Source organism: Papaver somniferum, unplaced genomic scaffold (assembly GCF_003573695.1).
Source record: "Papaver somniferum cultivar HN1 unplaced genomic scaffold, ASM357369v1 unplaced-scaffold_125, whole genome shotgun sequence".
NCBI classification, from domain to species: Eukaryota; Viridiplantae; Streptophyta; class Magnoliopsida; order Ranunculales; family Papaveraceae; genus Papaver; species Papaver somniferum.
The window spans coordinates 1549765-1560151 of record NW_020621603.1 but is presented as its reverse complement, the minus strand read 5'-3'; positions in this window follow the sequence as shown (position 1 = coordinate 1560151).

The following is a 10387-nucleotide window of genomic DNA, read 5'->3' as shown; positions in this document are numbered from 1 at the left end:
TGATTTTTTGATATTGCAATTTGTTTATGGGATATGTATTGTTTACGTCCGTGAACTTGAAGGTCCCATATTGCGGTCAAAAGTAAAGTCGTTCATGAATTAGTATTTGTATTGATGAAAGGACGAATGGAATTTTGACAATTACAAAAGTTATGCCTATGTAGTCATGTATTTGATGAAAAATAGGATGATATCTTTTGTTTGACAAGGATAAAGTCTATTATATCGTTATGATGGAAAATAGAATAGATCCTTGTATGTTATCCATGGTATTGATCTTCATTGATCCATTTTATTATGTTTTACCGTGAAGGCTCCATTGTGTATCTTATGTTGAGCACCTTACAACTAAGTCGATTTACCTTGACTTTGATGGTTGTTCCATAAGATGCTATATGTCGAGCATTAAGAACTAAATTAATCAACCAGTTTGGTTATTTAGTTTGTACTCCATAAGTTTTCTTTCTTATGTCGAGTACATGTACGGTTAAGGTTGTCATATTCTATGATGTACTTAGTCGGGGTTCCATAAGTTCTCTTATGTTGAGCCCAAAATAATTGATAGACGCATTTATGTGTCTATTTTGTTCTCAATTTTCTGTATTGTTAGACTCGATTAAGTACTTATTGTGTTATTTTGTGTTCTTGTAGGAAATTTTAGAGAAATAAGCTCTTGCGGCGAAATGGGCTCAAAAAGCAGTGTTTTACACCCCGGAGAAATGTACCGTAGGCACCCCAGAAATGCACCGTAGGCACCCCAGAAATGTCCCGGAGGAACCCATAAAAATTACGATTTCCAGCCCAATTGATATTCGCACCCCAGCACTCTTGATAAGGGGAACCTTCTTCAACAATTTGAATTTGTGTTTTTGGCGGGAAATGAAGTTTTCAACTGGCAGAATTTTGATTGTCAAAATGAATGGGTTAGAGTGCGATTCAATCGCTTAAAATTGGCAAAAAGATGTGATTTGGCATAAGGAACAAAGTTTGGGTGTCGAATTTGATCGGAATTGGCTGGAAATATCGATTTGATTCTCGAGCTCAAAACAGAGCTACACGGACAGACCACACCTTGTACACGCTGTTGTGTATGTTTTGGCTATGCATGGAAGTGATTAAGGGATGTTCGACGACTTACTAGGCGTGGGAGAGCTGAATTAGAGTGTGCAGAACCAATTCTAACGTGTGACAGAGTTAATTTTGGAAATTTTCGTTATTATTGGCAGCCGAGAATATTTGGATTAAATGGAGAATATATGCAATCAATGGTCGGATTTTTGGCTCCAATTCACTATAAATACAAGGCAAAACAGTTTGGGAAAGGTTGTCGAGAGTTGGGAGGAGAAGAGAGGAAGCTTCAAAGGAAGAATCACGAATTCTCTCTGCTGCTGCTGCTGCTGTTCGTGATGAAGATGAAGAACATGAAGAACGGACTCGCAAGGGCAGTGGTTTATCAACAGTGAGAAAGACTCACAGGCGTGGGTCGTAGGTGTGGGTCTTAGAACCACAGCGACAATAGCACTTCTCTTTTATCGTTCATTTGTGACGCTTACTGTGGGTCGCAGATTACAGTTTTACACCATTTTCTCCTTTTCTCTTCATTGTAAACACCATTTGAGCAATAAATAAATATTTTGAGCGTGCTTTTATCATGATGAGCTAAACCCAACACTGGGACGACGGAGGAGACCGAGCTTCATACATGGGTAATGTAATTAATTCTTTTTAAGACTTTTGCATTAAAAATTAATTGAAATATGATTTGATTAAATTGGGTGTTATTTGATTAGATGGGTCATGCTTAGCTTAGGTGATTTGATGTTCCATGCTTAACATTTACAAGCAATTTTTTGAGAATCTACTTTGGCAAAATAAGAGTCCATATAACTTATGTTTTGAGCGATTATTGTCGAGAATAATTCATTGAGCGCTATTTTATGAAGATTGGCCGAATCATTAGTCCCAGTACTCTTGCCCATATTGTTAATATTTTTTGTATATATTTTTATTTTTAAATCTTTACAAGTCCGAGCAACGAACTTTTACTACCACTTTCAAAACTATAACAAAATGGCGCCGCCGACGTGGACTTGTATATAGATTTATTTTTAATTTTTTTTAGGTTTATTTTTTTTATTATTTGTTCCTTTTTACTTTGTCTTTTTTTCTTTGATTTACAGGTTCGAAGTGGAGCACTAAGGACTTGGAGAGGAAAAAGATTAAAGCGAAAAGCGAAAAGAGAAGAAAAAAAGGACAATTTTAGGATTTAATTTTAAATTTTTAAATTTTTTTAGAGTGTGTGAGGAAAACTGTAAATTTTTTTTTTATTTATTTTGGACCTTGGACTTTAAACAATTGGACTTTATTTTTTTAACCCTACGGAAGGGTATTATTATTAAAAAAAAATTATATAAACTGTGTGCAGGGAAGGACGACGATTACTATATCGTCTCGGCCCCTCAGGTTCGTACATGACATAGGAGTCGTGTCCCGAGTCGACTTCAACGGTTCATCCCCCGTCTGGTACGGGAGGTAAGTCCATCGAAACACTCGTGAATCTCCTGTAAGTGAGTTACTGTATTCCTTAAGGTGATTCATTGATTGGGGACGAATTTGGACTGTTTTTTTTAAATTCCTAGTAAAGGGCAAGGCCTGACCAATACAAGATAAGGGTTCGGATTTCATCACCGCTCCCTTCTTGCCCGCCTTAGGAAAACGAAACCTAACGCGAACCCAAGCTTAAAATTTGGAATAGAACGAGACCGATAGGGTAACGAGCTTAGTAGGAAACTCGTTCGAAAAATATTGGTTGCTCTTAAAGCACACTCCAAAGTTCATGATGGTTTCTGTGAGTTGAATGCGTGACTGCGCCGCCTTGTGATAGCGGTGAGGCCTTGGGTATCAAAGCTCCACTGAGCTTCCCTCGCCTCAATTCAAATTACTTTGACTCTGATTGATTCCAGAGGGGTTTGCTCAAATTGTAACGAATTCCTTTTCGAAGGAATAGAAGCTGGTCTAGAAAACAATCTAAGTGGAGCCATCATGATTTTTGTTTGCTAGATTCTATAGGTTTGATTTGGTCGAGTCATCCTTGTTTGTGATTGTGTAGAATTCCCTTGCAATTAAGAATGTCGAACTGGTATGATAGAAGCCAATACAATGATTATCGACCTGAATTTGAATATGGACATCATCCTTTTTATGACCATGTTGGGAATAGTGGTTGGGAACGCCATCCTTTGGAAGGATATGGGTCATACCCTGGTGAGCCCAATTACTATCCACACATGCATCAGTCTTACGAGCAAGAAGATTATAGTACTAGTTCTTCGTCTCTAGAGGATACAATCAAACTATTGAAAAGTAGTCCTTTTTATGATCCTTCTGATAATTCCTCTTTACTAGAGTCAACACGTAAGTTAGCTGAGTCGACGCGTAATTTAGCTGATATGAATAGTATAATTATAGACGAAAGAACTACAATAATGAGTGAACCTTCTTTAGAAGACCACCTCAAGCGGATAGCTGAGACGAACGAAAGAATTGCTCGAAATTACTTGAATTGCCAATATAGTGTATCCAATAATACCCTTGAGAATGAAGATAGTTATTTACATAATCAAGATAACAAGGTTAGAATTGGTAGCACTACTTGTTTTGATGAGGTTCGATCTTTTTCATGTTATAATGATGATTATGATGAGGATAGTATTGATGAAGAACATGAAATATGTAGGAATAGTGATCAGGAATCTAGTAATCCAATTGAGCCTTATAATGATTATATTATTTCTGGTTCAGATCCTAATAATTTTAACAATTATTCATCTATTCAAAAGGACAAGGATTTGACTAGAGATACCCCCGTTTTAGACGATGTAGTATTTCCTTTTGATTACGAAGCCGATAATGGTTTAGAGGAACGAGTTTATTCTGAGAAAAATATTGTAAAGTCTAGCGATTTAGAAACAATAGTCTTAGACGAAGAAGATGAACTCGTAGAGCATTTAAACATGTGTGAGGAGTCATCACCTGAGTATAACCTAGAAGAAGCAATTGACCATTTTCATGATTCTGATGATCTAGAAATTAGGGAAATTGTAGCTAGTCTATCTAGAGACACCCAAAACTCCAAGTTTGGGGGTGATTATCATGCTCCACGTGATTTAACTCTTAGAAAGGTCCCTCACTTGGGTCTTGACATATCTTCCTCAACCATTTTACAGGATTATCTTCATACACGTTTTCCTGAACCTAGTGATGTCCATAACGGAGTTCAGTTATTAGAAACCCATCCTCTAGTTGATGTGGTTTGCCCAGGCTATGATACCCAGATTGACTTTGTTTTCCCACCAAATAGTTTTCTTCCAATTGTGGGAACGTATAAATTTCAAATGTGTCACTTATTAAGTTCTGAGACTAAGCCTAAGTACTTTAGGAAATTAGAATCGACACATTTGCTTCAGAATGACCACTACTCTGACTGTGGTCAACTATGTAAGTCATACCTAATTGACTTAGAGGATCCTAAATTATTTAGGTTATTTTGTGATTCCAGGTTCTTATCTGAGTTTTTCCAGACTCTAAGACCTAATAATTTGGATCCTACCTATGAGGAAATGCATCCGAGGAAAATAGTTTATTTAGACCCCTTCATAGAACCTGAACCTGAACCGCAATTAGCGATAGTTATCCAGAAACTAGGTAAGGGCATGCTAGTCTTGTACATTTTATTGGTTCACTGCAGTTTCCTTTTGTCAGCTCTTTTTGGTTTTAAAGACCCACAGTTATTCCGGATCTGTTATACGGTTCGAGTTGACTAAGCCTTTTCTATGTCTGGCTGAAGACTTTAAACTTAGCACTTATTGGGAGGTAACCCAATCTCATGCAACACGGTAATATCTTTCCATATCTCTTTTGCTTCAAATGGTAACAGTTTCTCCTTGTTCATGCTTTTAATTTCATCTTTAGAACATTGAGGACAATGTTAGATTTAAGTTTGGGGGTATGGGAGAAACTTTTTAGTTGCATTATGAATAAATAAACTCCAGAACCTAGAAATTTATGCCTATTGAGGATTGCACTAACTAATCTAAGTGGATGGAAGCATTTTGATCGTAGGAGTTGAGGAACCAATCTGATTAGATGACAACATCTAGAAGAGTCTATTCATAAAAGCACAGAGCTCAGGTGTTATAAATAACATGATAGTTTCACCATATCTCGTTGAGTCCTTTTCACTTCTATTTTTATTTTGTTTTGTTTTTAAACTATGTTTCTCTAAGTGATTAGGTGGGGCTCACGATTCAAGTTGTTACCAATGCTAGGGTGAATTAGAGCGATTGAGATACCATAAAAAAAAAAGTTGAAAAAGAAAGAAAAAAAAAATTGAGACCAGACCATTTGACCAAAAGGAATAAATTCAATAAAGTCGATCACTGGTACCCTTGTATATGCCAGTTGTGTTGACCTAGAGTTAGGTTATCGACCACTGGTTCCCTTGTATATGCCAGTGTGTTGATATTAGTCAGACTAATATCTCAATTCATTAGGATAGGTTCATTTTGGCGGAGGCCTTCAGACAGATATGGGAAACGCCGTTCACTTAGTAAACATCAAAACCATCTATGTTTTTCTATATCCATCTTCTTGATCTATCCATATGATTAGTTTGACTCCGAATATGATGTCCATAGTGCCACTATCTGAGTAGATATCTGTCACTTATATATGAATTTTAGTATGCTTGAGTGCAAAATCGTGTACATCAATTGGAATTTCTCATCAGGGTACTTCCTCTTGTAGTCAATAAATATGCCAACCAAGGAGATTCTTTAGTGCCTTCCAAGGTTCGTTGTAGATAGCTAGGGTCTGGAGTATAAAGGTTTTGTGGGTATATCTCTAGTAATCCGTCCCGAGACTATAACTCGGCCACTAGGGACACCTAGGGGTTTAAAGGCTTATTGCATACGCTAAATGCAATCGACGATGCCTGCGAAAGTGAGTTAGGATTTTATTTTCTATTTGATTTGCTCGAGGACTAGCAAATAATAAGTTTGGGGGTATTTGATAGACGCATTTATGTGTCTATTTTGTTCTCAATTTTCTGTATTGTTAGACTCGATTAAGTACTTATTGTGTTATTTTGTGTTCTTGTAGGAAATTTTAGAGAAATAAGCCCTTGCGGCGAAATGGGCTCAAAAAGCAGTGTTTTACACCCCGGAGAAATGTACCGTAGGCACCCCAGAAATGCACCGGAAGCGTCCCAGAAATGTCCCGGAGGAACCCATAAAAATTACTATTTCCACCCCAATTGATATTCGCACCCCAGCACTCTGCATAAGGGGCACCTTCTTCAACAATTTGAATTTGTGTTTTTGGCGGGAAATGAAGTTTTTAACTGGCAGAATTTTGATTGTCAAAATGAATGGGTTAGAGTGCGATTCAATCGCTTAAAATTGGCAGAAAGATGTGATTTGGCATAAGGAACAAAGTTTGGGTGTCGAATTTGATCGGAATCGGCTGGAAATATCGATTTGATTCTCGAGCTCAAAACAGAGCTACACGGACAGAACACACCCTGTACACGCTGTTGTGTGTGTTTTGGCTATGCATGGAAGTGATTAAGGGATGTTCGACGACTTACTAGGCGTGGGAGAGCTGAATTAGAGTGTGCATAACCAATTCTAACGTGTGACAGAGTTAATTTTGGAAATTTTCGTTATTATTGGCAGCCGAGAATATTTGGATTAAATGGAGAATTTATGCAATCAATGGTCGGATTTTTGGCTCCAATTCACTATAAATATAAGGCAAAACAGTTTGGGAAAGTTTGTCGAGAGTTTTGGGAGCTAGGGAGGAGAGCTAGAGAAGACGAAATCAGAGTTTAACAAAACTCTGCTGCTGCTGATGATGAACACCAAGAACACGAAGAACGGACTCGCGAGGGCAGTCGTTTATGAACAGTGTCTAAGACGCGCAACGGTGGGTCGCAGCGCAGTCTAAATATCAGCAGCACCTGCCTCTTATCGTTCTTTTTGTGACGCCTTCTGTTGGTCGTACATTCACTGTTTTACTCATTTTTATCATTTTAATCAACTTTTGACCAACATACATGTATTTTGAAGCTAAATCCCAACACTGGGGCGATGGAGGAAGCCTTATTTCACACTTGGGTAATTATATTTAATTCTTTTCATGACTTTTGCATTAATTTTAATTGAAATTATGATTTAAATTAATTAGTTGTGATTTGATTTGATGGGTCATGCTTAGCTTAGATGATTTGATGTCCCATGCTTAACATTTACACCTAATATTTTGAGAATCTATCTTGGCAATAAATTAGAGTCGATATATTTAATATATTTTTCGAGCTATTATTGATAAAAGAATTATTATTTGAACCTTAAGAAATGAATTTGGCGGAATCCTAGTCCCAGTACCTCTCGCCCATTGTTAATATTTTTGTATATATTTTTGTTTTAAAAATCTATTCAAGTCCGAGAAACGAAAACCCTTACTTATCGCAATATTATTACTACAACAATAATTAAATTGATTACTTCGGTGATTAGTTTGGTTGTTTGTATTCCAATTATATTAATTATAGGTTCTCTTGTAATTAATCTAGTTGAGTTTCCATATATTCCACAAATTCTTGTGTTGAGTATATGAACGGCTATAATAATCATGTTCTATTGGTTAATGTAGTCGTATATTCCGTAAAGTTTTCCTTATGTTGAGTATGTGAACGATTAAGTTAGTCATCTCCGTATAATTACCTTAGTCGTAGCTCCGTAAGTTTACTTATGTTGAGCACTTTCAATTAAATTGATCACTTTTGTGGTTTGATTTAGTTACGTTTTCAATTGAATTATTCATGGGTTTACTTGTGATTAATTTGGTTGAGCTTTGGATATAGAAAATCATTCCTATGGTTTTTGGTGTCCAATTAAAAAATCCTTCTTTTCTTTCGAAATTAAGGTCGCTCTTGTTGTTATCTCGGGAATGACATCAAACGGGGGAGAGTTCTTTTGAACTTGTGCTTAATGGTAATATCTTGCGGGGTGTGCGGCTGTGGAATTTTATAAGGGTTATCTTGTATCTTAAAACTCCTTGATGAATGCATTTAGCTTCGGCTTTATAATTGCATCTAAATTAAGTTAGTATGTATTTTTCTTTTAGTCTATGAAATGTCTCTTGTGGAAATTTCATTATGATCCCGTTCTTGTACCTTTGCCAATTTTATTTACAAAAAGGGCGAGAAATAATGTAGTTCACACTACAAATACATATGGTTTTCGGATTATTGTGTAAGGGGGAGTGGTTTCCCTGATCGAGATGGAGTATTGACTAAGGGGGAGTGATACATATCACCGTAGTATTATTGTTAAATTCGTGATACAATTAGACTTTGATATTACATAATAATACTATGACACTGTATAATAATGATTGAGAATCTCGATTTCTCTCATTGTTATAGCTACGAATCTTGAACAACGGTGATGCTAAACTTACAACCTTTAGACTATGGAATATGAGCCACTAAAGTTTATCTTTTATGTATTCCATATGTATTAATAATTTTGTCACCAAAATTGACAAAGGGGGGAGATTGTTAGAGCATAGCTCGTTCGACCTCGCATGCGTTGCTATCTCAAGCATGTTTGTCAATGTTAGTGATCAAAACTATGAGTCTTGATTTCTAGCCTACATAGCCAAGTCTCGGACTAGGATAGAAAAGTGTAGTTGAGCTCAAGGACTTCATGGCGATTCATCATACAACGACGAATATCTATACAAGGAACCGTGGAACTTCATCAACAAAAAGGTATGTGGAGACTTGAACTTATCTATCACTCAAAAGTCTATCTATTCTATCTCGTACTTCTTATGAGACAAAAGTCATATGCTATATAGACTAGATCATACACATTTGACATTTCGAGCTGAGCATTCATTGCTATTCTTTTATCTCGAAATCGTGTGTTGGTAAAGCGTTTCGCTTTGATCAAGTTTATCTTCACCTAGTGACGAAAGTCATGAAAAGTTCCAATCACTTTGAGAATTGCTCTGACGTGAATCGGTCTGTGAATAACGATTACATAGCGTCCTCTGAGAATGTCTCAATGATTGAAATGAGAGTTTATATTACATAAACATGTATTCCTTGAACCTAAGTTTTCGAACTTTGTTGATCAAGAGAAATCGGAAGGATTGTGGAATTGGCTTGCCAAGTTCGCGAACCCAGTCCGCAGACTAAGTCCGCGAACTGTCGGATGTTCTCGACCGAGAATTTCTGCTGAATTTTCCAGAACTCTTTTGTGTGATAAGTCCGCGAACTCAGTCCGCGAACTGGCGGAAGTTCTCTTTCCGAGAATTTCTGCTGAGTTTGGAAAACTCAACCGATTAACTTAAGTCCGCGAAATTGTTTGTGAACTTAAGAGGTTATGATCTAAAGATGTGCTCTGAACATGAAACATTAAATTACTAAGGAATGTTTTATGCAAACCGTGGATATAATGTTCATGAGCCGATTCAATCGAATCGAATCATCTTTGTTTCAATTGTGTCTTGTGTAGTTACATAAGATCTCATAGCAATTGAACAACTCTTTAACTAGTTCATTTGAGTCAATTGAACTAGTTATGGTGAAGAAGAACAAGATTAATATGAAATGCTCATATGGTTAACCTTTTGGGTTACTATGTTGAACCAACATACACGTACACGTTTGGGCATGGTTTTCACAAACCCAGTAAACGTCTACCCAAGTGTGTGTGACAAGCTAAGTTTTCGATCTAACGGTTGAGAAATATTAGCTTGAATCTAAATCAGGTTTTCATCTAACGGTAAATAAGGATTACTTTGTACCTAAGGCAAAACCCTGATTTGAAGGCTATATAAAGGAGACATCTAGCATTGTGCAAAACTAATCCCCCCACGTCTGTGTGCTACTAGTGCGCCCGCTAGAGTCGATCTCCATTAACCTTTGATTTTCTTCTCTAAAATCAGGTTAACGACTTAAAGACTTCATTGGGATTGTGAAGCCAGACCGATACTACTTTTATCATAGTTGTGTGATCTGATCTTGCATCTTCTATCGTACGAGTACAATCGATTGATTGGCTTGAGATCGTGAGAGTTCTCCGATAGGTAATATAAAGAAGTCACAAACATCTTCGTCTTACTGTTTGTGATTCCTCGAAAATCTGCTTGTGTAGTCAGGAAGGATTGTAAAGAGGTGATTGATTAATCTAGGTTGTTCTTCGGGAATATAAGACCGGATTATCAATTGGTTCCTGTTCACCTTGATTTTATATCTTAAGACGGAACGAAACCTAGGGTTTATCAGTGGGAGACAGATTTATCCTTTGATAGA